Genomic DNA, 27218 nt, shown 5'->3' on the forward strand with positions numbered 1-27218 from the left:
TCTTTGATCTCTGTCTTAGGTTCGTGTATTTCCTGATTTTTTTCTCATGGGTTTTCTGCAGGTTGCCAGTGTTGGGTACCGCTATGTCAATCAGATAGGTAGCATTTTCTTTCTTGTCCACAAGGGTTATGTCCGGTCTGTTGTGCGGTATTGTCCTATCCGTTATTATGGCGCGGTAAACTTTCTTCGATCATCTGGTATTTCCTTGCTAGCTTCTGATGTCTGGCTACTTGGTCGTGTCTATGAGTGTACTCAGTCTGGGTGATCACCTTGCATCCCCCGGTGATGTGTTGGATCGTTTCTGAGGCCAGGTGGCATCGTCGACATATGTCATCGAACACTCCGGGCTCCTTGGCGATGTATTTTCTATAGTTCCTGGTGTTGATTACCTGGTCTTGGATGGCGAGCATGAATCCTTCAGTCTCGGGAAAGAGCGTCCAGCTCGTGAGCCATGCATTGGAAACAATTGTATCTATGTGATCTTGATGGAGATCATTGTAGTGTCTGCCATGGAGTGTCTTCTCTGCCCATCTTTCTAGCTTCGTTTGTGCCTCCTGGACTCCTCGCTCAGGTTGAGTAGGGTATACCTAACGTGACCATGCGTCACGTTTTGAACTGGACCATCCCGTTTTTAGGTAGCCTATCCCGTTGTCCCCAAGCACAGCTTCGGGACGCCGAAATGTCCCGTTTTCAGAAAGAGAGCAACCCACGGTAACAATTTCAAAAAAAGGCGCGAAAAATCAAAAAATCATCCGACGGTAGCGCCTAATAGCGCGGCGATGACGGCATGGCAATACGTCTCACACATATGTAAGTCGGTCAGAAGCCTGGTAGCTCGCTCGCTCCTCGGTTGCGAGTACACGTAGACGGCTCGCGCATCTTTCTTGACGATTGATTATTGTTTTTTTATCGACGTGTGTTATTGTAGTCAATTTAAATTTCTTGTACGTAAACCCTTCATTTTAACAATGCCTAAACGCAAGTGAACTTTTAATGTTAACTTAGAAACTAAGCACCCGTTTATAAAGCAAAGAAGTACTCCATCGGACGTCAGATGTGAAAAGTGTCGTACAGAATTTAGCATAGCCCATGGAGGTGCCAGCGATATTAACCAACATTTAAGATCAGAAAAACATAAAAATTCCGATCTTGCTGCCGCTTCGAGTTCTTCGATGCTTAATTTTTTTAAGAAAACGGATTCACCAACTTCGAAGTTGCTGCGATGGAAGGCGCCTGAGCTTATCATACGGTGCAAGAGAACCAAGTTTTCGCTCAAACGATTGTGCGTCTAAGTTAATTCAAACATGTTTTGAACAGAAATTTAGATGTGCTCGTACGAAAACAGAAGCTATTCTTGTAAATAAGTTAGCGCCAACAGTAATAGGTGAATTAAAAGTTCGCCTCAGCGAATGCAGCTGTGTTGCTATATTAACTGATACTTCAAACCACGGGTCCAAGAAAATATTCCCTGTTTTAGTTCGCTTCTTTTTACCATACGAAGGCACACGAGTCAAACTTTTAGAATTTCAAGACCAACCGGGCGAAACATCAGATGTTATTGTCAATTATCTAATGAAAGTATTGCCAGAAAATAATTTGACTTCAAAAATCGTGGCATTTTGTGGAGATAATACTAACTGCAATTTTGGCGGATTGAAAAGACGAGGCGTCAACAATGTTTATGCAAAACTAAATTTATCTCTCGGAAGAACATTGATAGGAATCGGGTGTGGAGCTCACATAATTCACAACGCCATTAAAACTGCCGCAGATTGTCTACCTGTAGACTTTGAATGCGTTATTGTGAAAATATATTCACATTTTTATATCTATAGTGTTCGCGTGGTAGCTCTGAAAGAATTTTGTAATGAAGTTGCTACAGAGTATCACAAATTGCTAGGCTATAGTAAAACTAGGTGGCTTGCGCTTACCTGCTATTGCCTAGTGTGGGGGGTGGAATTACAAAATAATTATTAATTAGTTAGAATTTATTATTGTTCCCTTATTATGTTGCTTTCCACCTTAGTTTAATTTCCCCACTTACACATCTGACTTTACTTTACAGGAGAATTCCAAATTCAAGGGAACTTCTCAATTAATTATAATTCCCTTCGGAAGGGCTGAGTGTTCAGGAATAACAAACAACACATTTTAATAAGCAACAAAGTTTATTTACATATATATATATATACAACATAATATGCAATTGAATAAAAAAACATGTACTATGCATACAAAGTTAAATATAGGATACCTTGCATATATTATTCTTATATTAACAATCAATATGCTATTTTCATCATTATACTCTGTGTTCTCTCCATTCTGTTACAATACACTGAAGACCAATCTTAACTTTTCTAAAGTCTCTATTTGTTATTAGTCTTCAGTTGGACCAACAATTCTTCATCAATACAAACACTATATATTCAATTATTTATCCTTAAAACAATCAATTATCTAATTGAATTCAATTCAATTATAATTCAATTATCTATCTTTGAACCTCTCTGAACCAACAACTCTTCATTAATACAATCACTATATACAATTATCTATCCTTAAAACATTATAAAACCTTCTCATATTAACTTTACTATCCTCCTAACACATTATATAATCATTTGACAACAATCTAACCTATTACTTATCTTTCGTTTATCTTGCATTCTACAATAGCCTTTTTTAAATAATTAAACTCTGTTTGTATATCTATAATTTACTTCAGAGATAATTTATCTATCAATTTACTTTTAGTGCTACCACTATTTTCATTTTAATTAATCACTATACTGTTTCCTAACAGTCCTTGTTAACTTACATTACTTACTATTATCTTTTTTCTTTCCTTTGCTTTCCGGGGCGGTTTCAAACTTCCATTTTTGGCTCACTGAGGTTCTCCTTCATCTGCTTTCACCTGGAACTGCTATAGATAATTATCAGGAACTCTATGCTGCATGGATCTGGCGTCCTTCCTCCACTTTATTCGGCTACCTTCCATTCACTGCTTCCTTCCTTCTCATTGAGCTACTAATTCCGAGTTTTCGCTCCTTCACGAGCTACTGATTCTGCGGATTTCGCTCCTCCATCGAGCTGCTAATTCTGCAGTTTCGCTCCTCCATCGAGCTACTAATTCTGCAGTTTTCGCTCTTTTTTCTCCACCTTATTAAAACCTTTCACAAGGAGAAAGCTCATAGGGGCTACCCTCGCTTTTTCCGCTCCACCTATTAAAACTCTTTCCAGAAGAAAACTTCCCAGGGCGCTACCCTTCTCATTTTTCCAACACGACCGAACTGACACATATTTTCTACTACAACAGAACTCTCAACTGTACATGTTACTAACACATTTTTACCTATATCGACGAAAAACCCAACTGTCTGTTCTAACTCATTTTTACAACTCTGACAAGAATCTCGACTTTGTCATTCTTAACTCGTTTCCCCAAACACCCACAAGAATCTCACTTTGTCTTCCCCTAACTCATTTTCGTAACCACCCGTATACAGCTCAACTACGGGATCTGACGCCTAACTCATTTCCATAACCATCCACCTAATGCTCAACTGCGGGGTCTCACCTCTCTCCCCCTCTTCACTCACTTTTTGTTCATCTCAATTTCTGTACCGCCTACATATGTCAAATCCGCTCTAATTTTCAGTTAACCAATCTTATTCATTTTATCAACTTTCCCTATTTCCTATTCGTCCTTTAAAATTTCTCAAGCTGTATGTATCTTCAGAGCTAATATTAATCTTTCTCACGGTGTCCGTTTAGTGCCCTATCCCTTCTTATTTTGAGAACTTTGTAAAATTTCTCAGGCTGTCAGTACCTTTGAAGTCAGCCGCTTATAGTTACACTGTGGTAGACTAATTTCCCACGATCTAACAACTTTGCCATCACGACAGCCAGCCGCCAGCCTTAAATCTAATTCCCAGCATTTCGTTCCGTATATACTATCTTCTCTTCTCCAGTTGTCACGATTAAAGAAATGTCCTGACAGTAGCATGTTCCACGGCGCTATTGTTTACCAGATTTGCCGCCTTCTGCTAATAGCAGTAGTTACGCGCTTCTATTGTTTTGGTTTGTCTGTGTGAGCTGGGAATCGAGTGTACCCAGGTTGCTAATAGCTTTCCACTTACCGCTCCCCTTATACAGACGTTGTCTAATTTAATCCCTTGACTTGTAAGGTTCGCTCCCCCATATTGCCATATCCTAATCTTTATTTTACATAAATCTCACTTTTTTTTTTTTTAAATATTAACCATGTAAGATTTTACATCTTATACTAGCAATTTCTGATATTTCTGATACTCTGTGGCAACTTCATTACAAAATTCTTTCAGAGCTACCACACGAACACTATAGATATAAAAATGTGAATATATTTTCACAATAATGCATTCAAAGTCTACAGGTAGACCTTCCACAAGCCATTAAAAAACTACTTTTTGAGTATCGATAAATGTCCAAACATATTGAGAACCTTTTTTGAAAACCCTAACTCTGAATTATGGCTTTTTTTTATGCATGGACAGTCAGCAACGTTCCGTCAAGCTATGTTAAAGATCGAGGGTCAGTATTTCTGTAATTGAAGTCACGAAGGAAATAAATCAACTTAAAGATAATTTGGCCTTGAAACAAAGTACTCTGTTTCTTCCCCACTCCGTTCGTAATTTAATGGCAAAATTGCAAGAAGGTGGTTGTAGTGGTGTTGACAAAGAATATATGAAAACTACAGCTGCTGAATTCTATAAAATAAGCAAAGAATATTTGGAGCAGTGCACTTTGTTCTTTGAAGGGGAATGGACGAATTTAACCAAAATACCTACGTGGGAAGAAATTCAAAGTGTAAGGGATGTATTGATTGAAAAGGGATTACTTCTGTAATACTTCTGTAACCAAGATACAGAAGTATTTGATGAGTATTCACTTATTTCTAACTACATTACATCGAAAAAAGTGACAGAATGGAACACTGGGAATGTTTCAACCGAAAGTCATTGGGTGGAATTGTTCAAAGACTTTCACACCAATAATTTGAATCATACGAACTTTCGTATAATTATTGAATATATTTTATGTATGCCCGGCACTAATGCACCCGTAGAAAGGGTCTTTTCTCTTATGAATAAGTTATGGACGAGCGAAAAAACACAGTTTCAAGTCGCAGTTCTTAAAGCAATGTTAATTACCAAAGTAAATTTTAAGAAATCCTGCCAGGAATTTCATTCTTATTTGAAATCAACACCAAATATACTCAAGCAAATTTGTTCTTCAGAAAAATATAAGACCTCATAAATTATTTATTTTCACGTCTTCATTCCTGTTCTTTTCATTAATAAATAAAAACTACGAAGAAATATGCCTTTTCTTGAATACACACACTATTACCTAAAAATTAGTAAATGTCCCGTTTTGAAGAAAAAAATAAATGGTCACGTTAGGTATACCGCATGTCTACCTTCCTTATGGCCTGCTGCTGTGTGTTTCTGGAAGTAATCTTTCAGGTTAATATTGCTGTCTTCTGTTGCTCAGTGAGGTCTAGCCTCCTTCTTTCCGGGCAATTGTCAATCTCTCCATGGCAGATTTCGGCTGGTGTTGGCGTCTTTTGGTCATCATAGTCCTTGTCTTTCTCATGATATCCTCTAGCTCGGTGTTATTCCAATCTATAACCCCGAAGGAGTATGTTAGCATTGGGACTGCATAGGCTATTATTATTATTATTATTATTATTATTATTATTATTGCTCTTATATTATTTCTCCCTAATTGGGGGTTGCACACCATGACGGGTATTGCTACTAAGTACACAGGGTGGTTGTTGTTATGTCTGGTGTTACTGTTGGTCGAGGAACTCTCTGACTATCCTACAGGTGTTCAGGATTGCGACTTTCTGGAGTTCCTTGTAGGTGTTCGCTGGGAGACCTATTGCTGCTGGGCTGTTATGTAGGGTCTTTGACACCATATTATTATTATTGCTCAATATATCCTATGTTTTATTATTATTGAAAATTACAAAACAGTTACCTCAGTACTTCTTCATAGGATGACTTCTATACTGTACTCTACTCTCCAGGTCTGATTTAAAATCATTTAAAATGCATAAAAAAACTTTTTTTTAATGTGTTCAACACTCGGTACATGAACAATCCGACGCCCCGGGATCACAGTCGAAAGCTCCAACCCATCAAACCCTCCACGAAACTTCAAGTGACTGAAGAATTAGGTCAAATACAGGTAGTTCTCGACTTTACGAGTTAATTCGTTCCTAGCGCGCGCTCGTAAAGCGAAAACTCGTAAAGCGGGGATTTATTTCACATAGACACAAGATTAAAAATAGGGGTTACGTTCTCAACAACGAACTTAGTTAGCTAATTAGTTTATGCTTTGGCGACTCCATGGCCAGATGGGCAATAGCAGCAGTGCGTAGCACACGCTTCTTGATTAGACCGGGGTTCGAACCCGTGGGCCACCAAATACGAAGGATGCGGAAAGGTCAGGGAATGACCACCGCATAGCCCTGGAGCAATATGGCCTTAGTTGCTAATGCTACTAAAAAACCCAAATAACCAAACCATCAATCATTTGGACAATGATTGATTTATCGCAAGAAATGTAAACGTAGCCTGAAAAATCAAGCAAATTATAATAATAGAGAAATTATTTACGACTTACAAATTTTAAAGAATGTTTATTCTTCATCATCATCGACTAAATGCACACTCGTTGATGCATTTTTGCTCGGCACTCATTATTGGCTCGGCACGCGTTGGTTTGTTGCACAAGGAGTCGTCTTCAGGAACGTTTCAAGAGGCGTTTGTTTCCAAGAAAATCTTCTCTTTTAATTATAAATTTCACGATTGCATGCATAAGCATTTTTTAACGGCACACACAAATTGCAACTAACACGATTCGCGTGTAGTAACAAGTTTACGAAGCTTAAAAAAAAAAGGAATGAAGAGAAGATTCTAAAAATTTATTTATGTTTTTTATACGATTGAAGATTTCAGTAAGGGGGAAACACATTTCACCATAATAACGTAAAAAACCACACAATTCCAGCTATCGGTATTTTCTCAAATGCAAGAAGATCGAGTTTACTACCCGTTTATAATTGCTTGCAGTAACAGAAAAGCCCAATAAACCGGAAAGTGCAAATTGTTTTTATTGTTTTATAGTGACCTCCAGAAATGTGCTTTAGAAAAATATCACAAAGGCGTTTAAAATTGATTCTTACAACGGAACGTATGATAACAATGAAAGGGTAGTGCCTTTTAATGATTTGAATTGGTAACTAATACAATTTACAAGCCACGCTCACTACCTTTTATATGGCCTTAAGGTCACGCTCGTGACCTTAAAAATGACATTTTAGAGAGATATACAGTACAGCGAAAATTTCAACTTCCGAGATCTTGAAACGAATTACCAAAAAACAATGTGTTATTGGGTTCACATTACGGTATTTTAACGATACGATGGTGTCTCTGGTTAATATCGTAAAGCGGGGTACACTGTATTGTATAGCTACGCACGTGATTTGGAATGCGGCATTTATGAATGTTTAACATTCATTTTTCGAAATTAATGTTCATATTTTCGATTTTGTTGATACTTGAGGAAAAAAAAACTAGTAAACCCGGGAACTCGTAAAGCGAGAACTGCCTGTACACTATATAAAAAAATAGACGCCGATAAAAATTTATCATGAAATAAAATCTGCTAAATAAAAACAACGATGAAAATAATTTACGAAACTTGCTTTCCTTAAGGGGACCAAGCCTTTTAAAAAAAAATTTAAGAAGTTTTTTATGCATTTTAAATCGGACCTGGAGTATAGATGTCATCCTATGAAGTACTGAAGTACTCTTTTGTAATTTTTAAAAACATATGATTTGTCTATAAAATAAGAATATGCCAGTCGTAAAACAAGTATTGATGTCTGCTATACTGATTTTTTTTCTATTTTCGATTTTTTTCCGCTTTATTATTTATTTAGTTTATATGTATGTACTATATATAAGTTGTTGAAGGGTTTTAGGCGCATCAGCAACTTAGGCTGTATTGCGTCATATGTATTACGTGTGTAAATTGCATGTATTTGTGATCGATTTGTTGTTTTTTGGATGAAAAACCCGCGTTTCCAGGAAAAACAAAACCATGCTACCCTCTTGTGAAACAGACTAACTCAGCTACATTGTGATAAAGGCCCATTTATATATATATATAGGGGCTCACATCTGGTGAGTATGGGCTTGGCACACCCGGGGTTCTGAGCTGGATATCATCATTCTTCTCTTTCTTGGTGATTCTCTTCTACTTCTGACTCTTCTCTCTCTCTCTCTCTCTCTCTCTCTCTCTCTCTCTCAGGGTAATTCAGAATTTTTAATTTTTTTGGCTGGTGCAGCATAAGCCTTTGCAAAATTAACAAGTGATGCAGTTTTTTTTGTCCGCCACTGTATAATGTCACGCACGATATGCTGCAGAACCTGCATACGTGTTTGTACTGTATGCTTCAGCGTAAGATCTGTAGATGTTCGACTTAATTCGATCAGAATTCGGCAATTAGCCGATCTTTATTTGTGCGTGCTCAAATGCAGCCATCCCTTCCACTACCACAGTGCTTTACTGTTACCGTTCGCCGACAATTGCTGACCTTTCATTCTTGGAATATTCTTAAATAAATGAACCAAATTACAAATACTTTTATGGTATATTACAATAAATGAAACTTTTATAATGCGAGACAAAATAGGTACTTCAATCGGGGAGCGGGACTGTCCTGCCTAAATCGGGACGTCTGGTCACTTTAACCAAGAATGAAGAACACAATTAATTACCCTGTGTGAATTATAAATAATTTAATGAACGGAAGTACAGGACAAATAATAAGCGAAAATAAACATCAGTGAAAAACACGAAGTAGAAATACAAACAAAAAAAGTAAGTAACAGGAGAGAAGAATACCGTGAATTTTGCCAGAAGTGTTACGGCCTTCAACAGTGAATCTTGGGAGTTTTTCAGACGGGAAACGAAGTGCACAAGGAGTATTCACCCCCACGGAAAACTTGATGGCGGCTGCGAATAGAAAAAGATTGTAATTGGTCCAACTCGGACGTCAATGGGAGCTGTACACTCTCAACAATAACAATTTCCTAGAGTCTGACAGACTGCCAAAACATAGTGGCTTCGAGAGAATGCTATGTCTTGCTGATTGGCTCTGGTTAGTCTTTTTTGAATACGCAGTGATCTACGTTTGATGACTGGGCTTGAATAGGCGACGGTTGGTTAGTGTTATCTCTCTGAAAAATCTGTCTTGAATTCTCTAGGACTTACTAATGCCGGCAAGAGTAACCCTGGATGTGGGAGGAGGTAAAGAAAATACTGAAATGGGGAGAGAGCATCCCCAGGAGAAAACGGGGTGGGAAGTATTTCTTGGGTTGACACCTGACGTCGGGGAAGAGGACAATCCAGGAGGAAGAGACAGTGAACCTTCCAGTGTTTCCGCTGAAGTTGGTAATATATATAAAAAAATAATAATAATTTTTTTGTTAAAACATTGCTTTTCCACAATATTTAAATCCAGTAGAGGTCTGTTTAATACTTTAATCTCTTAATTTCAATTTTATAATCATACGACAGTGGCAGATTAGTTATTATTATTATTTCAATAATAATGCCTCGCGCGTAAACGCTAACAAGAGCATACTAGAAAAGAAACCGGCGTCAATCTTTCTGTGGCACATTTATTCGTCCAACAAAAGTACATTTAAAAATTGCGATTGAAAGGACAATGATTTCAGCAGGAATACTGTATCTACAAAATGTATTGGTTAAACTTCAGTGTATGTCACTTACCTATGGATCCATGTGACAAGGAGTGATGGGCACGCATGTGTAGTTGCGAATGATTGGCTGCCGCGATTTTCTGTTTCCTATATTACCTAAGGCCTATTATAGGCCTTAAGAGTGAACAAACTCTTAAGGCCCATAATAGGCCTTAAGAGTTTGTTCCTTTAGAGTGAACAAACGTTTTGAAAACTACTTCAGCTGGCAGTGTGTTTATCCTTTTTTTTTTTTTTTTGCTTATTAATTGAGTTAATCTTTAGTATACCGTAGTAAAACAGAAAGGTTATGCCGTAGCCGAGTGGTCAAGTGCGCAGGTGCGTAAGTATACGTGCGATGAGTGACCGAGGTTCAAACCCGTGACTACTGAATACGTGCTGTTTCTTGTATTCTATCTATCTTGTGAACTCCTCTGACCGTTTGGTCGTCCCCCGAGTATAAACAAAAAATTTAGGTCATGTTAGTTTGTACGATTTTCGGGAGGGATTCAAGTTTAAAAAAAGAAAAATATATATACTGTATATACAATTCAGTGTGTCTATTCTTTTTTGCTTATTAATCGGGTTAATCTTTAATATACCGTAGAAAAAAAGAAAGAAAGAGAGGTTATGTTATACGATTGGTGTGGGTTTTTTTTCGCTTGAATCCCTCCCGAAGTCGCACGAACTAACATAACCTTTTTTACATAGAAATTTTTTTTCATAAAACTTTCATTATTTTTTTTACATAGAAATTTTCTTACATAAAAAAACAGGGAAATTATGACGAATTAAACGCATTGAAAAGCAAATGATAAAAAGTTGTTAATTATTTGCAGTAGTACATCTACTAATCAGCGAGAAGCAGTGGGCAGAGCTACACGTGCCCATCACTCCCTGAAGCACAGATTTATGGGTGAGCACTATAAACTGAAGTTTAACCAAAATATTTACAAGGAAGTATATTTTGGTCTTCTTCGCAACATCCTTATATACTTCTCATACTGTTTCTTCTCTAGTCCTCTGCCATCTCTTTAGAAGTAACCTTCTCGGGAATTACTTCCTCATCTTATGATGATAAAAATAAGGAGCGGAATAATAAAAGTCAGATGTGTTTTGCCATTCTTTCCGCTTCCACCAACGTATTGAAGTCGGCCTATTTTTTTTTTTTTTTTTCATTTTGCCAATCTTCATAAACTGAAGATTCGCTCAGGCATGGTCAGAATGCGGAAGTGATAGCAGGAATTCTGTTAATTTAATCAGATGAAACGATGATGTATCAACCAATAAAATCTAAAGCGAGATTTTCGCTGTCTCGCTGAACATAAACAGAAACGCATTATTTGCTTTTTAAAATCGGAACTGTAGGCAACTCTCAAAATTATATCGAGTATGCGCAGCATAATTTTGAGAATTAAATTCATTGAGAGACATATGAACAGGCGAAAAGACAGTATACCGTATTTTGCTTTAAATAAAAATTCACTAAAATATCTCTTACTGATTCCATCAAAAGTACACCTTCGGAATGAAAAAAAAAAATTAAGATTCTTACTGTTGTTATGTGGACACCATCCTAACTGAGATATCCGAAAAGGCTTCATACAGTAGAAGGGCGGAATATTCATGGATCTGAAAAAACAAATAACCCGGCGAATTCACATATAAAATATCCGTCAATCAGCGCACAGATAGCAAAACATTCTCCCTGTGTCACTTCGCATTGTGTAACGAGAAATATGAGATGACTGAAATTAAATTTCCCTCAGTGTTTACGTCATTCCCCCATTTCTGAATGGTTTCGTCATTATTTTTCTTATACACGTGACTGTCGTTATCAGGTAGCTTCGCTACCCGGAAATCACCTCGCTTGAAACTGTGACAAAGAACGAGTTCAGGGCAAATACCCTGTAAACGAGGAATGTCTTTTGCTATGGTGATAGTAATGAATATTAAAAGAAAGAGATAATACTGTACATTTATTCGGAAACCGCAGACGCGTCACGTGATCACTGCCTTGATCCATAAACTCTGTGCATATAGCTTATGTAAAGAAGCATAAATTCGTTGAATAATCCATATTCAGTTGCGGTTACATTTAGCATCATAAATCAGTCTTCAATAGTATTTGTTAGTCAGGGTCGCTACAATTTACTCGCTGATATTTCAGAGCTTTTACTACCAGCACGACCTTGAGAATATTAATTCGAAGTCACGTGATACATAATACATTTGAGAAAATCGTACAGTATAAGGTATGAAGCACTGTACTGTAGCAAGTAATGTTGAATGAAATCCAAAATGGCACAATTTTCTTTTTATCCTTCTTCACTACATCCATGCGTATATTCTTCCATAAAAATCCAGTGAAATTCAGCTGTTGAGACTAATGTTTTTTCAAGGCTCTCTGAGGCTTTTTCATGATATGGACTAGGATGGATAGTAACTGGCTACCTGTATCTTTGATAATGCAATTAATTAGCACACATCTGGGCATGCTGCAAAATTGGTTCGTGACACAGCTGACAAACCATATCATTAAGATGATGTCTGGCACCAAAAAAAAAAAAAAAAAAAGAAAGCACATTACGCAGTCGCTGTTAGGAAATATCTTTTTCTACGCACAACCTATTCAACGTTCTGGAAAGTTGTTTTTCCGGAGCGTTGGATTGGTTCGGGTCACTCACACTAATTGGTCAACTTGACTGGCCATCTCGAAGCTCAGATCAATGTGCCTTTGTTTCCTTCGCAACTTCATAGAGAAGAATGTTGCATTCAGCAGCAAAACTACAAATGGCGTAACTATTGATGATCCTGATCAGATTTCTGACGAGCTAAATAAATATTTTGCATCTACCTTCATTTGCGAAGACGTTTTCAGGTATGGGAACACAAGAAATACACCAAATTATAACTGAGAGCTTCACGATAACTTAGAAGAAAACGGAAGAGATATTTTTGAAGCTAAAAGAAATGCTCTCATAATTACGACTTCTATAGATTTCTATTACGGAGAAATTAATGGAGTTAATAGATAGTGCAGGACCATCTTAACAGGTAAGCAGTTATACGGAAATCACACAGCATAGATTCGTTAAGGCAGAACCGGTCCCAGGTCTATCAGCGCCCTGTGCGAGATTTTTTGTTGCGCCCTCTCCGATTTTAAATTTACAGCAAATCAGTGAATTTTCGGGTAATTTGGCGCTCTGATCGGGGGAACCGCTTGGTTGTACCTTAAGCTAGTCCTGCGTTAAGGAACGATCTTGCTGACCCAATCTGATTAGCTACTGTGACGCAGTAACCGAAAACTGGATGCAATTTTTTTTTTTTTTTTTTTTTTTTGACATTATGTACTTATATTTCAGAAAAACTTTTTATACTGCTTCAAATGAAAGACTGCTGAGCAAATGGAGTAGTGTGATGTTAAGAACAATTTACTGCTATGGATAAAGGGATAGTTGAATGGGAGGATACGGAGAGTTGGGTGCGGCTCGCCTTCAACGAATAACATTAGTCCAAGCACTGAACCGCGAAAGACTCTACTACAGAGTGGCTCAGGGTTCAGCGCTGGGCCTATTGTTGTTTTCAATATTTATTAATGATATTGATGAAGGCATATAGGCTTAATTTGTTTTCAGTTCATGCAAGAGATTCGCAGAATAATTAATGACCAGGGTATGATACTAACAAGGTCTGGAAAAATTGGTAGATGGGCATTGTTTAGTGCAGTTTAATTTTATTATTATTATTATTTTTTTTTTCGTGATGCCATGTAAGGTTGCTTCCTTACATAATTTGTCAAAACTAATAGTAATTCTGGGTACACAGTAGTATATGTAATGTATCAATGACCAAAACCACGAACTCCCAACTTTTCCATAAAACGGTCAATTTTACTAAAATAAACTACTCAAATCATATACTGTATTTTGAATCATATGCAAATTTTTAATTTTTTTTTTTTTTTTTTTTTTTGCAAGGTAAAGAAATTTAGACAACTGAAAGAAACTTCTGTCTCTCTCATTAAAAATAAAAGATGTGATCGATCAAAAAGTTCGGAGAGTCGATTTGTATCTTGAAATTCCCTCTGCAGTTCATAAGATGCTGCGGGGATCCCAGTAACTGCACGCATTGTCAAGTGGATCGCAGTTTGTAAGCTTTTTACGTAGTTACCCTGTTTTTTGGATTTTAAAATATGGCAACCCTTTTTCAATCATTTTTTATGCTAAATGTTTGTTTTTAAAGTTTAGCGCATATAAAATGTTTATCGTTTATTGATAAATGCATTATTTAAATTGATGGAATAGTAACTTTTATTGGCATACAAGCAATACAGACTTTTCAAAAATTCCACGTGAAAGAAATAGCCCATTTTCCTCCTTGTCACGTGGATTCATCGCGTGATTGCAATGAGCTAGAAAGTAAAAGGGAACTTCTCACACAATTAATCACGGAAGCACGTGCAAGCACTTACCCTGCGGCTTTGGAACACGTTGTTCACGTGCTTTAGACAAATCTTAATGCAGGAAGTTATAACTGGAACAATATATTTAATACACTTGTTTAACTGGGAAAACTTGTGTCGTGTTGTAGAATATATGTAGAATAAGAAAATATGTAGAATAAGACGCGAGGGTAGCAGAATAAGAAAATATGTAGAATAAGACACAAGAGTAGCAGAATAAGAAAATATGTAGAATAAGACACAAGAGTAGCAGAATAAGAAAATATGTAGAATAACACACGAGGTTAACTGCTTTCACTAGATGAGAGATAATATAGGCGATCATACAGTGCAATTTACTGTGACTTGACTGGTGTTGTCCTTAGGGCAGGGTGGGATACAAACTGTTTTTCCGGGGGAGGGGGGGATGATTCAAACTGCTTTTATAACAATAATGTTATATGTTGTTGGCGATCTCCAGTGGCAAGTGTGTTCATTGGCTGGTTGAAAAGCGTTTATTGCGATGACTCTTTGAATTGATTTGCAACTTGGAATTCTAAGGACTGTTTTAGAGTTTTCCTTTCTTTTCATTTCACTTTACTGTATTTTATATAATAATTGCAAGGTTCTCACGTCCTTGTCGTTTGGGGGTGGAAGACCGGGGATACCTGGTCGACTAAGTAGAGCCGGACTGTGGGACGGTGATTGGAGTGGAACTATAATTCCGTGCCCTTTTTGAGAGACTATGAAGCGTCAGAAAGGAGGATTATTTGTGTTGTGAGTTTGAGTTATGAGTTGATTTTGTAAATAATGCACATAGACTTTATTTTATTTATTGCTGGAATTTATGTATACTTTTGAAGTTTAAATCTTCAGTTTCAGAATTAACAGCGTCATTGTTTTGATTAATATATTTTATTTTTTTAAGTACTGTACTTTCTTGATCTGTATCTGGCCATGCATGCTAGAAGTAAGGGGTCGTGTCCTCGCCTGGTGAAGCTTCAGGGGAAAGTGATATGGATTCGGTTGAAGAGACTGTAGCTCAGTCTCCACCAAAGTTGAAGTCTGTGTTGCGATAGCTGAAAGATTGAAAGGAGGAAGCGAAGAAACAGGAAAAGAAGATAGCATTTCTCAAAGAGAGATTCCTAGAAAAGGGGCACATAACCATGGCTGCCGCAAGTGGGTAGGCGGAGTAAGCGTCGCTTACGGGCGCCAAATTTTTTTTTGTCATCTACAAGTCGGACCTCCGTTTAACGAAGTTCTTTTAAACGAAATGTTCTATTTAGTGATATTTTTTGAATTCCTCTTTTGGTAATTACATTTAAAATAGTTTCCGTAGAAAAGAGAATTTCCATATAACGACGGATTACGAGAGACTTAACTGGGAACTCATTAACAGTTCGCACCTCTGGCCTTCAGGCAATTGAGACAATTAGTGATGCTGCTGCTACTGCTAAGCACGAATTAAGAGTTAAAGGGATTACCATTCTGTAACTTAATGGTACTGGTAAAACCTATCCAACCTCCTGTTCTACATACCCAGAAGTCGCACTGGTCATCTGATTAGTTAACGTTTATCAGTATTCAACACGGCAGGCAAATAATTAATTTGAAATAAATTCAGTACATGATATCACAGACTTGTGTTAATTTTCTTATTATCTGGATCTGTGTTCAGTGCCGGATTAAGGTACAGGCAAGCAGGCCTCACTTGGGCGCCAAAAACAGAAGAACAATGAGGCAAAAATATATCCTTAATAAGAGCGCTAAAAAATCTTTCTGCCCAGGGCACAGAAATACCTTGGTCCGGCACTGTCTGTGTTTCATATTTATATTTCTCAGGGTTGTACTCCAGAACATGGCTACACCCGTAATTCGGCGAGAAAGAGCGGAAGAAAGCAGAGATAGGACGTGAAGGCAACTTCCACTCACTGTTATTCCCTTCTCCTCCTCACCCGCATGTTATTGGGAGATGTCACGTGATATGGCCATATGTCGTAGCTGAAATATAGAAACAGAAACGGCAATTTTTTTTTAAACTAACAAAAATTATCACCACTACCACTGATTCTTCTCCTCTGTATGCTACTAGACATCTGTTTTGCTGTCCTATTGTGTTAGACGTTGATTAGTTAGCTCCTGGATTTTCATTGTAATATTGTGTTTTCAGGCCATCCCCCTAGTTCTAAATATGTCCAAGAAGACAGTAAACTTTGGGTGAGTTGACTGATACCTTTGGTTTTGCTGCTGACAGTTGAGAGGTTGACATTATATAACTGATTCAATTTGGCGTTTATTTCGAATTCTGAAACTGTTGTATGGCATAATGGCTGCCATAGAGAATTTTATTTCTTAGCTGTCAGCAGCATGTGAATATTTTATTGTTATATTTGTTCTTCCTAAAACCTGGGTTGGACAACAGATTTGACACTTATTTTGGACTGCAGGGTGGCTGATATTGGTGATGGGTTACTTTTTATGACATTTTTCCACCAATAGCCAGCCAATTTTAGTTTTTGACAATCGTTGGCTCTAACTACACAAAATGTATTCTTATGCTGCCATCTTGTCTCCTCCCTTTTTACTGACAACATGGCGTCCTCACGTGTGATTTTTGGAGGGAAACCTGTAATAGGAGGCAGCCATCTGGAACGTCATAGCTTATACAATCGTTGACAAAATATTATGACTCTAACGTTATTCCTATGGACCTTGCCCAATTGTTTCATACTGAATACTGTGCTCTGATTGGATGTTTCCCAGTGATTACGTAATTAACCTTGTTCAAAAAATGGATCCCAGTATGTATACCATACTATGTGTATAGTGGTTTTAAAAATATTTGGGTACTGTGACATAAATTGAAATTTCTCTCTAGGTGACCCTAACATTTTGAACTTGGTGCAAATGTTTGCGGTAGGCCCTGAGTATCACCACTACCAAGTTTTATGCAAATTGAATCATTAGATCAAACGTTATTAAGGTTTTTTACATTCTGTACAAAATGCCATTCAACTTATTATTGGGCTCTTTTGGGCTGACATTGGATACATGTTTAACCCTTAATATCTCAACTGCTATTGGTCCAAATGAACAGTTCTTTGGCCAATAGATTAATGGACAAAATTACTATGTATAAGTATAGTGCGAAAGCATCAATAATACATAGCCAAATCTGAATGAACAGAATATTAGCAAAGCAGCATCGTTTTAAGTTATATCTCATATTGTGAATACCTTCACAACGAGTTGCCATGATATTGCACTACTTCGAATAAGTAACGCTTCACCTAGGTGGAAGATGACTCTCATCTTCTAGGTGGAAGATGACTCTCATCAACCGGTGAAATACCACCACTTTGCTTATTGGAGGCTTGAAGTGGTGGAACCCATGTTTAGTCTCTAGAGCTAAGTTCCGGTCAACCCTTCCTTATCTCTTCCATCATGCAGTATGATTGATGACTTTTGAGGTTATGATGAACGTCGTGGCGAGATCCAATATTCCTTACATTTCGAGGGTACAGCTCTAAAACGGTGTTCGCAGGCCGGCCGCTAGTTAGTACACCGGACCGGACCTATTGGTAACTCTCTAGGAGGCTTCCGGATCAGCTAGTGTATAATCTTGCTACCTCTACTCTGCCAGATAGTGACTGGAGGGAGTCCGAGTAGTGTGTATGCGGGGAGCATTGTCGAGGCCACGTTATGTCAAGGATCTGGGTATATTCTTACCACATGTACGCCATATCCAAAAATTTCATTACTTCATACAGCATGTCCCACCCACTTTTTCTTACTATTGAATACACCATGAATTGTCAAACTAATAGAGCAAGCTTATCTGCGAAAAGATCTAAACCTCCCAAGGACTTCCTAATTCATTTCACAAATATACGTGGTCTCAATTCTAATCTCAACGATGTCCATTTTCACTTGCAGTCTGCCAAACCTCATGTACTTTTTCTGACAGAATCTCAGTTATCGGTTGATTCAACTACTGCTCATCTCAGATGCCCAAATTATTCGCTGTATGATTCCTTTCGCCTCAAAGGTGGTACTTGTGCATATGTCCGATCTGATATTCCCTGTCAGAGACTTGGCAATTTGGAATTTCCTCTCTTTGATCTTCTCTGGCTTAAAATCTCTCTACCTCATTGTGTCAAATTCATCTGTTGTCTCTACCGTTCTCCCAACTCGACTAATCACTTGGAGCTCTTTGACTTCCTCTCGTTGCAACTTGACTTTCTCCAGTCCAACTCTCCTAACAGTGAGGTAATTTTCCTTGGTGATTTTAATGTTCACAACCCCAGCTGGCTTCCGTTTTCTAGTCACACCGACCCAGCAGGTCGAGATGCTGAGGCTTTTGCAATTACTAATGACCTAGCACAGATTGTTCATTTACCTACAAGAATACCGGACAATCCTATTCATACAGCCAATACGCTCGATTTTTTTCTCGCAAACAACCCTTCTAAGTACACGGTCGAAGTGAGAGCTCCTTTAGGCACTTCAGATCACAACTTGGTGATTGTCTCTTCTCCAATGGAACCTTTATATCATGGCTATTCCCAACCTCGTGTTGTTTGGCATTACAAGAATGCAAAATGGGATGACCTGCGAGACTTCTTTTCTTCTTTTCCTTGGTCGGATTACTGTTTCAAAAGTTCTGATGTCAACATTTGCTCAGATCGTGTCAGTGAAATTATTCTTGCAGGAATGGAATCCTTTATCCCACACTCCACTTTAAAATCTCGTCCTTTATCTAAACCTTGGTTTTCCAATAAATGTGCTAAGGCTGTCCAAGAGAAGAATGTTGCATATCGTAATTGGCTTGTTTCTAATTCTTCAGTTTCATTTTCTGCCTACACCAAAGCTCGCAACAATTGTAAAGCAGTTATTAATCAGTCCAAACTAGAGTTTGGACAGGCTAAGAGTAGAAAACTTGCTTCTTGCCCTAATGGTAGCCGAGCATTCTGGTCTCTTGCCAAAGCTATTGGCTGCAACTTTTGCCCATCTCTGCTCCCACCTCTGTCCAAACCAGATGGTTCTGTTGTCACTTCAGCCAAGGATAAAGCTGACCTGCTAGCATCCCATTTTTCTTCCAGCTCATGTATTAATGATCTTGGTAAAACACCACCCACCATTCTCAACACACTCCATTCAATGCCTCCTGCGGTCTTCCGTCAAAAGGATATCAGAAGGATTTTGATGAATCTCGATGCTAAGAAAGCTCCAGGTCCTGATGGTATTTCTCCACTTGTTCTCAAAACCTGTGCTCCTGAACTCACTCCTATTCTTTGCCGCCTTTTTTCACTTTCTTATTCTAAAGGTGTTTTTCCTTCTGCTTGGAAATTTGCTCATATCCAGCCAGTTCCTAAAAAGGGTGACAAATCCCTCCCATCCAATTATCGTCCCATTGCAATTACTTCTACTCTTTCTAAAGTAATGGAGAAATCAATTAACCGCCAACTCTTAAACTACCTAGAAACCTTCCGTCTGATCAACGATCACCAGTATGGATTCCGTCAGTGTCGATCCACTGGTGATATTCTGGCTTATGTTACACATTTATGGACTAATTCAATGGAAAGGTTCGGTGAAACACAAGTAGTTGCTCTTGACATCTCAAAGGCTTTTGATCGTGTTTGGCATAAAGGTCTGCTAAACAAGCTTCCATCTTATGGTTTGCCAACTGTTTTTAGTAATTGGTTATCCAGTTTTCTCTCTGATCGCTCACTGAGGGTGATGGTTGATGGCTCTCTGTCTTCTAACTTCTCCACTAATGCCGGTGTCCCCCAAGGTTCAGTTCTTTCCCCCACTCTTTTCCTCTTGTATATCAATGACCTTCTTCCATTGACTGGAAATCCTATCCATAGTTTTGCCGATGATAGCACATTGCATTCAACTTTCCATTTTGAGAAACCGTATCCTGCTCAATCAGCTTCAACTTCTCGAAAATCTGCTACCAATTCCTTAAATGCCGACCTTCAGGTAATTCTCCAGTGGGGCAAAGACAACTTAGTTGATTTCAACCCTTCTAAAACTCAGTCTTGTCTTATATCTCGCAAAAAGGAATCTTCTGCTCCTATGCTTATCTTTAGTGACACTCCAATTTCTAGGCAAAAGGATATATCTCTTTTGGGGATTACCCTGACTTCTAATCTCTCTTGGCACAAGCACATTACAAATATTGCTTCCTCTGCATCTAAAAAACTTGGTTTTCTCTTTCGCTCTCGGCGTTACTTTTCTTCCAAACAGCTGCTCACTCTGTATAAATCGCAAATCCGCCCTGCCATGGAATATTGTTCCCACATTTGGGGTGGTGCCCCCAAAACCTCTCTCAAGCTTCTTGATTCCATTCAGAAGAGGGCAGTTAGGTTAATTAATGATTCACCTCTAATCTATTCATCTCTCCACCCGCTGTCTCATGGACGCACTGTTTCTGCTGCATGCCTCTTCTACAGATACTTCCATGGGCACTGTTCTTCTGAATTGGCTTCTATAATTCCCGCTCTCTCTTTCAAAACAGTCCGAACACGTGCCGCCACCAGCCAACATCCGTTTACTGTCCAACTTCAAACCCACAGAACCAACTTTTCATCTTCCTCATTTATTCATTCAGCTGCCGTTTTCTGGAACAACCTTCCTTCATACGTATTTCCTGAAAATTACAATCTACAGAAGTTCAAGTCCAATGTCAACAAATATCTTCTTTCGTCTTCTCAATCTCCAACCCAAGCACGGTACTAAGTACTATAGGTTCTAATACCTCTCGTGTTTGGGGTCCACATAAAAAAAAAAAAAACCCTGAGGTGGAGTTATACTTCATAACTGTTTTGCCATCATTACATCACTCGGATACCTACCCACCCACCGAAGAAGGGCCAAATAGCCCTAAAACGGTGCCGTCTGGGTGGTGGTATCCATCTGAGAATAAGTAACATTAGTCTTCTCCTCAGGTGAAGCGTTACTTATTCGAAGTAGTGCAATATCATGGCAACTCGTTGTGAAGGTATTCACAATATGAGATATAACTTAAAACGATGCTGCTTTGCTAATATTCTGTTCATTCGGATTTGGCTATGTATTATTGATGCTTTCGCACTATACTTGAACATAGTCTAGACTTTTCCATAGCTTGAGGCTTTCGCCCTAAATGCTTTATGGACAAAATTACTTAATTTTCATACAATTTGTGGCGCCCTCTGGTGTTGTGCAAGAGAATTATAAGCAGTCAAAGTTAAGGTTACTTTGCTGCTTAAATTATACAGTTTTTGTGTTGTGAACGTTGCCATCTCATTGTTTGAGATGTAAATATCTTGTCCACTGCATTGGCGGTCAGGACCTCTCAATTAGAACTGATTTGCTGGCTGGCAAAGATGGCATAATAATTCCACAGTTTTTATTTTGTACGTGTAGTCTTACTACTATGGAAATTACTTGTCCACTGCATTAACAGCTGTCCACTGAGTTTGTGGTGAGGAGAATAAATATCTTAGTATTTTGTTAAATTAAAATATTGGCTAGTCTGACCTAGGTCATAGTTTATATTGTGTCCACTGAGTTGCCCTTGAGGGTACTGTGTTTTCTATAGTCTCAAAATTACATTTTGTTATAATGACTCATAACAGTGCTTCTACAGTTGAGATGCCTGGAGAACTTACTCTGGCTGCTGAATTGGAGGTTGGTGAGCCCCTGGCAGACGTTGTCAAGATGGTGGAGGACTTTCCACATCTTCGTTCGGATCATCCTTTTGTTGGTGATCTTAATTCAAGTGGGTTGTGTGACTTGGACCAGAATAATTGTACTGCTGTATTGGAATTGATGTATGGAATAAAAAATAATCTGCTCGACACTCTTAAGGAGAGTGCCCAGGTTACGCCCTCTATGATCGTTGATGCTTGTAATATCTGCATCAACCTCTCAAGGTTGATCCAGATATTACAAGCATTAGCAAAGGCACATCAGCCAAAAAAAATAAATAAATAAATAAATAAAATAAACACCCTTATTTCGCTATCCACTCGCTCCAAATGTTTGTCAAGTTCTGCCTTAAATCTATTTAAGCTATCAACTTCTACAACGACAGATGGAAGATTGTTCCAGCAATCAACCACCCGCTGACTAAGGGCAAACTTCCGCATATTTATCCTATAACTGTCTTTCCTCAATTTGAATTTATGCCCTCTCAGGCGATTATTCTGAGCAAGAGGAAGAATTCCATCAGCATTGAGCATGCTCAAACCATTCAAGGATTTATACACCTCAATCAGATCACCTCGCAGGTGCCTAGTCTCCAGACACTGTAATTTGCAAAACTTAAGCTTTTCTTCGTAAGAGCAACCCTTTGTTCCATTCACTAATCTTGATACCTTCTCTGTACTCGTTCCAACAGCTCTACATCCTTCTTGAAATGAGGCCTCCAGACCTGTATACAGTACTCAAGGGGTGACCTGACCATTGCCGTATACAAGGGGATAATCACCTCCTTATCCCTGCTAGAAAAATTCCTGTATATCATTGACAAGACACCATGAGCTACTCTTGCAGACCGTCAGCACTGCTCAGAAAACTTTATATCTGCCTGCACAATTACCCCCAGGTCTTTTACATTCTCTACCACTGCCAGTTTAGTACCACAGAGTTGATACGTTACTCTCGGGTTACTGCTTCCCATATGTAGTACTTTACATTTTTCAATGTTAAACTTCATTTGCCACCTCTCAGTTTTGCCTGCCGTTTTGCCTGCCGCCCCTTCGGCGATCAGTTATGCTTCTATGGTTGCTTCCGGCACGGGCATAAAATCAGATGGTAATTTAATTCCTCTGGGATTAGAGTAAACATGTTGTAGTTGTAAGAGCTTCTGACTCTTGTAATTATAAGAGTAGTGAGAAAGTTAAACTTGCGGTCTCACAAAATTTTAAGAAAGAATTAAAGTGTGTTAAAATAAAAGCAATAAGGAAGATGAGAGAAAAAGGAATTATTATCGAAACTGCCACTAGTGGTGATCTTGACAAAGTAAAGAAATGTAAAAAATTCTTTGAACACAATCTAAATGTAGATTTTCTAAGATGCTTAACCCTACCTTGATAGCCTATGGTGTTGGTAAAGACGTTAAAGATAATGAGTTTTTAGCGGTTCTTTATGAGAAAAACTTAAAATATTTGGATATAGACCATGAGGAATTTAGTAAATTAGTTAAAGTAAGATTTAAAATAGAGTCTAGAAATAAGCAAAACTCTCATTGGATTTTTGAGGTCTGATAGTAGAATTTATTCGGGCTGGTCTGCCCACAACATAAGGGATTTTGTGATAGCCTCTAGATGTTAAAAATGTCTGGGCTATGGGCATTCCGCCAAGAATTGCTGTCAGACTGAGTTTTCTTGTGGCCACTGTGGTCAGCAGTGCCATCAGCTTGACACTTGTCCAGACATTGATTCCCCTATAGCTGTGCAAATTGTCGTTTAAGGAAGCACAAAGCAGACCATTCTTTCCATGACCGACATTGCCCGGAATATATCCGTGCCCAAGAAGCTACAAGATCTCACACCAACTATGTTCAATAGTGTTCATGGCAATAAGGTAAGTGATTCTATTAAAGTTGCTCAGCTTAATTGCCAACGGTCGATTTCGGTTCTAAATGGCTAAATATATTTCTGAGAAAAAATTCCATATTCTTGGTGTACAGGAACTTTACACCTACAAGGGCAAAGTAAAAGGTCTCCCCCTATTTTGTAGGATTGTTCAGTCCAACACTCATGTTTCTGGTGTTGGAGATCGTTTTGTGGCCAGGGTTTTGGTAGCCCTGGTTGTGGTGGATCCTCTAATTACCATAACTAGAGTTAATGATTCGACTCATGCTGTCTGTGCGTGATTGGAGGGTTGCTTTGGGCAATTTTTTTTTTTTTTTTTTCTATTTACTTCCAATTTTCTCAGGCTCATCAGTCAATAGATCCCTATATAAATTATGTTGAGATGGTTCTCAATAAACTTGCTGGTAAGAGAATTGTCTTCATGGCTGACGCTAACGCCTCCTTTACTCTCTGGCATTGTTCGGCTTCGAATCCTAAAGGAGATATCCTGGAGGAATTCATTCTGGCCAAAAATCTAACCGTGTGGAACTTCCCTGACAATCCTCCTACGTCTGTCTCTGCCTCAGATCAATCAAGTATTCCCATTACTTTTTCCAATTGTGCTTTTGGACAAAACATTGTAAATAGGAAGATTTTTGATGGGTGAACTGGCAGTGACCACAATCTTATTTCTTTTGAACTTAGTTTTGTTAAGAATCTGCAAGTTGTTTTGCTGAATTATGATTTTCCTCGCTTTAAGACCAAAAATGGAAACGCGCACGATTTTAATAAGAAGTTGTTGGAATGTTTTCCACCTGATGTTATTTCTCACCTTGCTGATTTGGATTTGTCTGTTCAGTTAAATTAGATTATGAGTTTGCTATCTGCTGAATGTAGCTCGATTTTTGCTAGGAGTAATAGACGTCCTAATTCGGTGTCCTGGTGGTCGGCAAATTTATCCGTTTTGAGACATAATACGAACAGTGCACGGCGTTCTTTTCAAAGAGCTAGGTCTCATAGATCGATTATTGAGACTCAACGTCTCTATGAACTGTATAAGGAAGCTAGACGTACTTATTTTAATTCCATCTATAGAGAGAAGCGTGCCTCCTGGGAGCGTCTTGTGGAGAACTCTATAAATCTGGATCCCAGGGGCCTTGTCTACAAGTTGGTTGCGGAGAAGATTCACCTGGGTGAAATTTTCTCTGCTATTCTTAATTCTGACTGTCCCTGGCTTGGTCTGATTCCATGAATGTAATACTTGGCAAGTTAATCAGGCAGGATTCCTCTGTTCCTGAAAATGATGCTCAAACTGTGCTCAGATTTGAACATCTGACTTACGTTGGTAATTGTTATGATGATAAATTCTCCCCTGCTGAAATTGATTCGGCTATCTTTCTATGCGAGATGGAAAATGTCCTGCCCTGAATTTAATGGAAGTGTCGGTTTTAAATCATTTCTGGGAGTGTTGTCCTCAGATCCTTGTTGACCTTTTTAATAAATGTCTTGCAGTTGGTCGGTTTCCCCGTTCGTGGAAGCAGGCTAACCTTAAAATTTTGATCAAGAATCTTGAAGAGCCTGCGAACCTTGCCTCCTCTTACATACCCATTGCGCTGCTTCCAGTACTTGGCAAGGTGTTGGAGAAGCTTATTGTCTCTAGATTTTTGACTTATTATCTTGGTAAAGGTCTTCTTACCAGTTCGGTTTTTGTAAAGGCCGCTCTACTGTTGATGCTATTAGGCATACCATGTGTGCAGTCTCCGACTCTCGTTCTAAATATGTCCTCGGCCTCCTTGTGGACTTCAAAGGGGCCTTTGACACCGTTTTGTGGCAAAGTGTCCTGGCGAGGTTCTGGGAGGCTAAGGTTTCTATCCCTCTTTACCGGTTGATCACGGATTATTTTTCTGATAGATGCCTTGTTGTCTCCTCTGGTCTGTGTGCTGTTCGGAGACCGGTTGCTCGTGGCTGCCCTCAGGGATCCGTTCATTGGCCCATGTACTGGAATGTGGTCCTTGATGGGTGGCTCAGTTCTGAACATGATTTTGTTACTAAAATGGGATATTCCGACGATCTGGTTGTTCTGGTTTCTGTTAATTCTAGGCGCTAATTGGAGGAACATGCTAATGACATTTTATCGGACCTTCATAGTTGGTGTCAGATTCATAAATTGGAGATCTCTATCTCCAAAACTAAACAAATGCTGTTTAAGGGTTCCCTTAGCATCAATCGCCCTCCCAATATTAGGCTTTTGGACCAGCACATAAAACTTGTTAAATCTTACAAATATTTGGGTGTCTTCATTGATGACCGTTTTCAATTAGTTCAAAACGCCAAATTTATTCTACAAAAATTAAAAACTTTAACTGAAAAGTTAATCAGAATTACAAGGGCTTCTGTGAGACTCAAACCTTCTGTTCTTAGAATTTATATAAAAGCATTTTTCTTCCTATAGTTTGTTATGCTGCAGGTGCTTGGGGTCCTAGTGTGTCGAAATTCTTAGTTAATAAATATTTGACTCAAGCCCAGCGTTTCTTTCTGCTGGCTACTTCTCGCGTTTGTAGGACTATTGCTTCCTCTGCCCTCCAAGTCATTACTGGTAAAGTTCCTATTAAATTTGAAGTGATTTTTACTTACCTTCAATATTGTAGAAGACAAGGTATTCCTTCTGTGCTGGATCGATATTATTTAAATTTAGATCTTCCCGTAAAATTGGATATTCAACGTATAAGAGATCAATTTCTTTCTGAATGGCAGCTTGACTGGATTAGTGGAGCTACAGGTCGTATCACTTTTCTATTCTTCCCAAAGGTCATTGAAATTAATAAGGAAAATTTAGATTGGTTTTCTCCTGGTCTTTATGCTACGTTTTTGTTTTCCGGTCATGGAAGTTTTAATGAAAAATTGTTCTCCTTGGGTCTTGCTCCTTCCTTAGATTATTCCTGTGGTGCAGTAGAATCTGCCACTCACTTAATTTTTGATTGTATAGAGTACGTTGACTTTAGGTCTGAATTTCAACTGATCACTGGGGTTTTACATGTTGATGATCTTCCAAAATTGGTGGAGACTTTAGAAAACTATGATGCTTTTTCCACTTTTGCGGAAAAAAATCTTCAAACGTCCTAAAGATTGGCTTCTCTTGATTTATAGTTTTGTCTTTTCTTTGCTTTGGACTTTCTGCGGCTTTTTTGGTTTTTCTGCGCTGTTGCTTGTTTGATAAAAATTTTGGTTGCTTTGTTGTTGTTTGTTTTTTAGGAGCATTAGTAACTAAGGCCATATTGCTCCGGGAATATGCGGTTGTCATTCCCTGACCTTTCCGCATCCTCCGTATTGGTGGTGGTGGGCTCGAACCCCGGTCTAATCAAGAAGCATGTGCTTGGC

General features: G+C 38.4%; 1 long non-coding RNA gene across 2 annotated transcripts in view; it reads left to right on the plus strand.

Annotated features, from left to right (window-relative positions):
* The first annotated feature begins 9307 nt into the window (after positions 1-9307).
* The window catches only part of LOC150084639 (uncharacterized), a 38596-nt gene continuing 20685 nt past the window's right edge, over positions 9308-27218 (plus strand). The window contains exons 1-2 of one of the 2 annotated variants that reach the window (XR_016547092.1): positions 9308-9519; positions 13808-13886. This is a non-coding gene — a long non-coding RNA (uncharacterized LOC150084639). Of the gene's footprint in view, positions 9520-13807; positions 13887-27218 lie in introns of those variants that run through there. The other variant, XR_016547091.1, reaches the window with a different exon arrangement.

This window comes from Mastigoproctus giganteus, chromosome 6 (genome assembly GCF_048544385.1).
Source record: "Mastigoproctus giganteus isolate SK-2022 chromosome 6, ASM4854438v1, whole genome shotgun sequence".
Classification (NCBI taxonomy): domain Eukaryota; kingdom Metazoa; phylum Arthropoda; class Arachnida; order Uropygi; family Thelyphonidae; genus Mastigoproctus; species Mastigoproctus giganteus.